Source organism: Acanthisitta chloris, unplaced genomic scaffold (assembly GCF_000695815.1).
Source record: "Acanthisitta chloris isolate BGI_N310 unplaced genomic scaffold, ASM69581v1 scaffold2970, whole genome shotgun sequence".
Lineage (NCBI taxonomy): Eukaryota > Metazoa > Chordata > Aves > Passeriformes > Acanthisittidae > Acanthisitta > Acanthisitta chloris.
In genome coordinates, this window is record NW_008652034.1 from 57749 (window position 1) to 65861 (window position 8113).

Below are 8113 nucleotides of genomic sequence, written 5' to 3' on the forward strand. Positions count from 1 at the left end.
AGCCCACTGGAGAGGCTAAGGGGAGGGAGTGAGCAGCTGCTTGGTACTTATTGTGGGCTGGGGCTAAATCACAACAGGTTATCAATTGCATATCCCACAAAAATCCAAGCTTAGGTGATCCAGGCTGAGCCAAGCATTGTGGGGAGCTCAGAGAGCTCTGTGTGAGCTCTGGGAAGCAGGCTGACATCTCCAGAGATGCCCCAGTCTGTTTGGGAAACCTGCAGGCTGAACTGGGTGACAGGCTCTGAATCACTGCTGGTTGTTCAGGACACCAGACCTGTACATCAGAGTAAGCTCTCCCAGCCATACCTGGGTGACCCAACAAACTGACACTCTCATGCTCCTGGTCAGCACCCCAAGAGCAGAGTGCTGGCTGTGATGGCCCAGGCAGCTTTCAGCTCCTGCCAAGGGACAGGAGCCAGCCAAGCTGCCACTGGATGCCCTGCTGCCTTCCTCCTGCCCAGCATGAGCCATGATCCTCTATGATTCTCCACAATTCTCCACGATCCTCCATGCCAGGGCAGGAGGTCTGCCCGTGTTTTTCAGATAGAATGATTACATCTGCAAAGCACTCGGGAGTGCTTTGGGATGAAGAGTGTTATGTAAGTGTAAGATAATGTTATTTATAGAGCCAGGTTTTATCCAAAATGGAATTAAACTTGTGTTCCTGAAGTCTCTGCTGTCAAAGACAAATTAGAATTTGTCCCTTAGCCTCTAGTGCTTTGCATTCAAATTGTTTCCTCTCAGGTCAGCCCAAAGTTTAAGAATGCATTTTACTTACAAATCCATACCTCTCTGAAAGTGGAGAGATGTCTTTTCCATCAGCTGTGAGCTGTGAGGTGGCTGTGGAAACCTGGGAGGTGGCCATGGAAGCCTGGGCTGTAGCCAAGCTTTGCAAACACATCAGCTGTGGCACCAAAGTGTCATAACCCAGGAAAGGAAGGCAGAGTTTGTTCTAGATTAAACAACAATACCACAAATAAGTGTCTTAGGCACAATATTTTGCCTGTATTTAATGCTCTCTGCTGCAGGGAGGGTATTCAGTTTACATCCCTATTGGACTAGCACTTGTTCAGTGAGTAAATGTCTGTGCTCCCACAGAACTCCAGACCCCCTGACCTTTTAAAATCTTGTGTTATTACCTTAGAGAGCTTTATTTGCTCTTTTGAAATATTAGATTCAAATCCTTCATATCTGTACTTTTTACAAGCCGTGAAAACCCAAATTGCTGGGATGCCTGCTGAAATCCATGCTAACAGGTGTTAGGAATAATGTTTTATGAGGTACAGCACCTTGCATAGGTTAGTTTGTGCAGTTCATCTGCTGCCCCTCACTTGTCATAGTATCTAGCATGAAATTCCACACATGCCTTTTATTTAGGAAAGAACACAAAAGTATGTTATCTTATTCCTCTGGAATTTTCCACAGTTATTTAGCATGTTAGTTTAAGCATAATTGGTTAGTGGGCCCTTGAAATTTATATCTTAGCAGTACTTATTTACATCAGGCTAAAAGTAGTTCATTTCAGTTGAGGTAAATGTGAAGCATTAGATTGCAAACGTACCTAATCCATCTCTCCTCCCCCATGACTAGAAATCCTGTGGTTAAAATAACACAGCCTCTATTCAGAGCACAAACTTAGAGCTGCTAGCAGGAGCAGGCTTGGGATTTAAACAACTCTCAGCAGATGAGTCTGTTCAAGGGTCTTTCTCGGGTTTGTTTTTCATCCTACTTCTGATCCATGAGAGGAAATCAGGCTCTCTCCTCTGGGCAAGCAAGGTAAAGATTTTCTGCATTCTGTGTACAGTTGCATGTGCTTGTAAAGGAGCTTATAAATGTGATTGCAAAAATGCTGTTGCAAATGCAATTGTAAAAATGTTGTTGCTATAGAGCAAGAAGTATTTGGCAAATGGCTTCACAATTTTTAACTATTAGTCTGGTCGTCTGGCTATTTCCACACCACAGTGAAATGATGAAATGATAAATCTTGCACGGAAAAGCAAGCAGCAGTGATTCTCCATCACACATTAGAGAGGCTGAGCATGTAGGCAATGTAGGAAATAGCAAACCCAGGTACTACTGTGATCAAGCCAGACTAAAGCAAAAGTGGCATTTTGTTAACTGTCAGGTACAGTCCCTCCTGGGTTTGTCCAGCTGCTCTAATCCCATTTGGGGGGCTGAGGCTGTGCTGGAGGATGGCACTGAGTCTGTTTACAGAGTATATGCTAATGTTGCTCCAGCATGACTCTCACAGTAACGGCAGAACAGTGCTTTCAGAAATGTTTGGATGCGGCGTGCCAGATAATTAACTGCCTTTATTTGCTCTTATTGCTTTCCAAGTCACAGGGGATATAGAAGAGCATCATCTTTTCCTTGAATCCTTATTTTATTTGAAATCCAGGAAACGAGCATGATGTCTGTGTTAGTGCCTGTGGAACTGTACTCTCAGTGCCAGAGTCTGTTAACTCTCCCAGCCCTGCGTTGTGATTCACAGGGTATCCCAAACACCAAATCAGTCCTCCTGCACCATGGTGTTCAAACACAGTGGGTCACACTGCTGGGTAATATGGAAACACCATTACTCAGATTATTGCTTAATTTAAGAAAGTGGTGCCCTGAGGCATGGGGAAGTGTGGGTGTGTTGTGAGGGCACTTTTACTCTCCCTTTGTCAAGGTAACACTGAACAAATGCTGCTCCAGGTGCTACCTTTCTAGTTGTGGAGAAAGCCTTGTCTCCCACCCAGAGATGCTCCCTTTCCTCTTCCCCTGCTTTCCACTCCCTCTTCCCTTCCCTCATTGAGACAGGATGGTTTCACATTGTCCTACCCACAATCACTGGCCTCTCCTGGTCCCCATGGTCCCACAGACCTGTCACCCTGGCAGCAGACACTCCACTCCTCTGCTCTGCTAAAGAAGAGAGGAGGACCCTGCTTAGCAAACCAGATCCCTCCCAGCACAGAGCTGCCTTGCTGCAGGGAGGTCTTTCTGCTGGCAATGGTGTCCCCATCCCTTGAGCCAACAGTGCTGCTTTGTCCTGGAGGGAGAAATGCAGCTTTATCACTTGAGTGCCCGGCACAGGGAGGGACAAGCAGGGCTATAAGGAATACAAACACATGGCTTTTCCCAATACTCATGTAGAGCACTCTGTGGCAGAGAGGAGGGAGAATATGTGCAGAACAAAGAAATGTGGTCAGGCAGGAACTATAAAATTCCAATATAGAAAGTGGAGCTGATGTCATTTTAACGTCCCAAGCAGTGCCAAGAATTCTAAGCTCCGTATCAAGATTCAGTGCAAAACCCCCACAAACTCACAATTTGTTCTTGTGGAAAAATTAACTTTTATGGAAAATATGCATGGGAATCTGCCAGAGGAGTGTGTTGCTTTATTTCTTTTATTAATTTTTAATACATTAGTTCAGAGAGCAATCTCTTTTTAGCATCAGCTGCCTCTATCCAAGAAGCCAAAGCTCACATGCAAATACCAGAGGTGAGGGAACCGTGCATTTTTGTACGATCAGTTGTTAGATGGGAAGAGCTGTTTGAGTAGGAAGGGGTGTGGGAAGGCTCAGTGGGATGACTGAGTTAAAGCTTTCTTATCGGTGACATATCTGAATCATGATCAGATGCATCTGAATGGAACAGCATCATCAGCTATTATAACTCTGAATGCGTCAGAGGTGCGATCGCATGCAGCTCCTACGATAAAGGTTACTCACATCTGTCCTGCTATAAGACTGCCTTCACTGTTGCTTATAACTGTCAGACTTGAACAGTTTAAAGTGAGTTCTTCCAACTTGATTGTCTGCCTCGTGCTAAGTTCTTTTCTGGAAAACTTCAGCCAAAACTGTCCTGCCAATTTTGTCCATTCCAAGAATGAGCATAGGGAAAAAGGAATTGTTGTCCAACTGGAAAAAAAAGAAAGGAAGAAACAGGAGGGGGGAACCTGGTGATCCTTTTCTTGGATATTTCTTATCCCTCAGTGCTTTGGAGTTGAGATCTGAAATTTGGCAGCTTTGCGTTAGGAATGTGATTTTTTTTTTTTGCTTTGTAAATCTCCTCCAATTTGGCTTAGTGATAGCCTTTGAAGGGAAAAAATAGCAACTTATTAGGGATGTGCTAGGGCTGAGTCGTCAAAATCTGCTGAGATTCCTTCCCACATGAGTGAGCTCAGCCCAGTATCCCAGCAGCTCCCAGTGCTGACCCCAATGCTCCTGTGCAAACAGTTGGTGCTACCAAGTGCCTGCTGATCCTGCTGCTTCCCCACAGCTCTGCCCCATGTGCTCTCTCTGAAGTCCAAGAGCCATCTCCAGCTCTAAGAGCAGGATGAAGATGAGCTCTCCAGGTAATGCTGCTCAGGGCAGAGGTGTTGGTCAATGGAAAGGCAGGCAGGGAATAATACACTTTGATTCTTTTCTGGCACAGCCAGGAGGCAGATGGTACCCTGGGGATGCTGGACTAAGCAAGGGTCTGGTAGTGGAAAGCTAAACCTGAAGAATTGCATGGAAATGGGAGGGGGAGTACATGGTACAAGTGAGGAGTGAGGGGGCTTTGGAATGGATGTGTGTCAAGGTGCGCTGGTTTGAAAGCAAATGGGTGAGAGACTCCAAGTCAGAAATACAATTTAATAGGGAAAACAAAAAATAAATGCAACAGTACAAAAGAAACCACTGACAGAGTCAGAAAGCAACCTGACACCCTGTCAGTCAGGGTGTTGGTAGCAGTCCAATGAAATGGTGGCTGCAGTCCTCCTGGAGTGATGGGTCTGTTGGAGCAGTGATCCTGTAGATCTGGTCTTCACCTGAAGGTCCAGTGGTAGCTCTTGTCCTCTGGAAATCCAGTAGGTAAGGGCTCTCTGTGCTGGTCCAAACCCCAGATTTTATCCAGGTGGGAATGCTTGGCTCCTCCCCTGGGATGAAGCATCTCACAATGGGACAATGTAATTCTATGGGTCATGCAGTGGGTCTTTGACAGCTCATTAAACTCCTGAGGGAGTTAGCAGGGATGAGTCATGGTAGGAGACAACGATCACTATCCCACCTGCTTTAACAGCTTGTGAAGATGATAATACACATACTATTGATTACACCTTACATTGTAACCTAGGACACAAGGTGTGAGCCATAGGGAGAGCCTGGACATAAAGAGCATGACATGAAGCCTGAGCTGCCTCATCCACAGTCCCTTTTCAGGAATATGAGTGCTACCTCTCTGAACTAGCTTCAGTCCCACTCTCCCTGCAGAGTCTTCTGTGCTAGGTCTTGCTGATGCTTTTCCCAGACTGCAGTAACTAGCTGCAGCATGTGCCTCCCTGTCTGCACGTGCCATTAGACCCTGCTACTGAATGTCCACTGCTGGGGCAGGAGTTGATGGGAGCTCTGCCTTGAGCATATCCAGTGTGTCTGATGCTGAACACCCTTGCACAGCCCCAGCCCCAGCTATGTCTGTTCATCACCCCTTGGTCTCAACTCATGACCTTGAAGCACTGGGCTGTAGGACTTGTGAAGCCTCCAAGGGCAGATGTGGATGTGGGTCTTACTGCAGAGAAGGCCCACCAGTGTGCTAGGGGACAGCTGGGAGGAGTGACCAAAACAGACCCCTAATAAAATGGTGCCTCATGCAAGCTGCTTCCTTACATGCTTGTTTCTTCCCTCTGATTCTATGTTGTTCAAGTGGCTAAAGAATCACCACACCCTTGACAAAGGTACCAGAGCTCAGAGACACCTGTGAAGCACCCAGATATTATAGGGAGGTGTGTCATTGTAATTCCAGGTGTTGGGAAAATCAGTCATTTTTATTAAGAGGAGGACCTGGGTAGAAAATAAAGCCTAGGACCACACTGAAGTCTGAGAAAAAAACCCCAAAATTCTATAAAACATCTCCAGTGAAGATGGTCCATCCTGTACCATGGGATAAAGCTGAAACCTCTGGCAAAATACTGAATGATCATCTAATTAACAAGTGTATCATAACATAACATAAAGGAGGCCTAATTCTGGCATCTCTTGCCTCATGGATTTTTCAGTCGTAACAGTGTTCTTATAGCCTATTTTTGTATGCAATGCATATGCAACATTTGGAGACAGATGGTGAAATCTCAGTGTTTTCATTGTGCCACTTGACGTGATTTCCACATCGAAAGGTAGGGAGCTGCAGTCTGCTTCTTTCTGCTCCTGCTGGAGCAGCAGGGAGAGGTGGTTTCCTTAATTTCTTTTATGACTATAAACTATAGAGCACCCTGGACAGCCTTTCCTTCCACAGAGACAGGCAGTGAAGTTTCATCATCTTCATCAGCTCCTGCAATCACCATGCACACACCAAGTTTTGGCTCTGAGAGAGTGTGTAGAAACAAAGACCAGAAAAACAGGAGTTGACAATCTGAGAAGACCAGGGCTGCCTACAGAGAGCTAAGTGAGAGAGGAAGAATCTGTGAGACAGTGCTGGTCAGTGTGGCAGGCAGTGCTTGCTGCACACCAACAGCCTTGCCTTTGTCAAGGATGTCACAAGCAGGAGTTTTAACCAGGGGTTTGCAGAACTGAAACAGAAAAGGAAAAGGAGTGGTGGATACTTCCAGGCTTCTGCTCCAAGAAAATGGACATCCCTAAACTTTGATGCTGGATGAGTGCAGGTGGATGGAGTGGAAATTGACAGCCAAGGGACCAGAGATACTAATTGGCGATGTACTTATGGAGTTTGTGACAAAATAAATAAATCCAGGAGGATGTTGCTGTTACAGCTTTGATGAGATGATTACAAGTGGTGAGAAACATCATGAATGAAGCAGTCAGCTCTGTGCATAAGGTTTCTTGCACAGATCTGAAAGAGCTTCTGCCTCCTCATCTGCAAGCCTGGCTGGTCCAGACAACTCCTTGCACTGCACACAGCCCAGGGAAATAGTCAGATCACCTGAGTGCTAACCCAAAACCTTCATTGCTTGATGAATTGACCTACTTGAGGCTCAGACCCCACTCAGAGACTCCCACCTCCATTCCCAGGTAGCTATTGGCTCTATCCCTTGCACTTTCTACAGTTTTGTTCTGAATTAAACCAGTATGGGTGACACAACTAGTTCAATAATCACAACACTGTGCCTTGGGACTTAGTCTTTGCTGGAAACTAGAGTACATACAACTAATTCTGTGGCTCCTCAGTGAACAAAATGGGTCATGAAAGTGTAACTACAAAATTTACACGGAAGTCTAATTCTGTTTCTCATTTGTTTCCAAATAGTGGTGAATCATGAATTGCTTTGTCTTGGAAATGAATGGGATTTTTTTCCAAACTCTCAGTTTTTACCTACTTTGAAGACTACCATATTTCCACAGATTGTGTGGAACAGGTATTCTGTCCTGAGGCATGCCAGAGTCTTGGATTTCTGAATGTTGTTGTACAGTAACACTGAGGTCCTCAGATAACCATGGCTTGAGACAATCAGGTTGATCCAAGACCTGAGAGAATGTTGCTACTTTCCTGCAAATGCACTCCAAATATACATTTGTCTTCATGTTACTCTCCTGTCCAATGATGTGAGTTAGGGTGAAACATCAGGGAAGTTTTTTCATGACTGGGTGCACAAATTTTGTCTCCTATCAAGACACAGCCCTGTCTGAGTACTCTTGTAGTGACCATCTTGGTAACACAAACAGTGTTCTACATAAATCCTGGCCTACTTCATACATGGGATCTACCATGTCTTTAGATGCATCCAGGAAATATGTGTCACCTGGACTGTATGACATTTACAGAATCCTCCAATTTCAGGGACACTTTGGAAATGTGATTTATTTGGTGCTCTATTGTCTTGCAATTCAAATGCAGAAGGGGAGTGAATATGGAGTCATATCAGGAAAGAAAAACTCATTTCTGATAAGGCAAAGGCATTACCTTTTTCAAAAGAAGGAGGCTAGCACAGGGTGAGGAAGATGAGCATTTCAGCTTTATGCACTGGTGAAGACCATTTGAGAAACCCCTACCTAGACATAAATTCAGATTTTTCACACTGAGACAAGTGTTGTGGGTTCCCTTAAACCCCTTTTTATCAATTCATTTATAACAACCTTGTGAATCCCATAGTCCAAGTCTATGTATGAGACTTACAACACACAGAGGTTCCTTC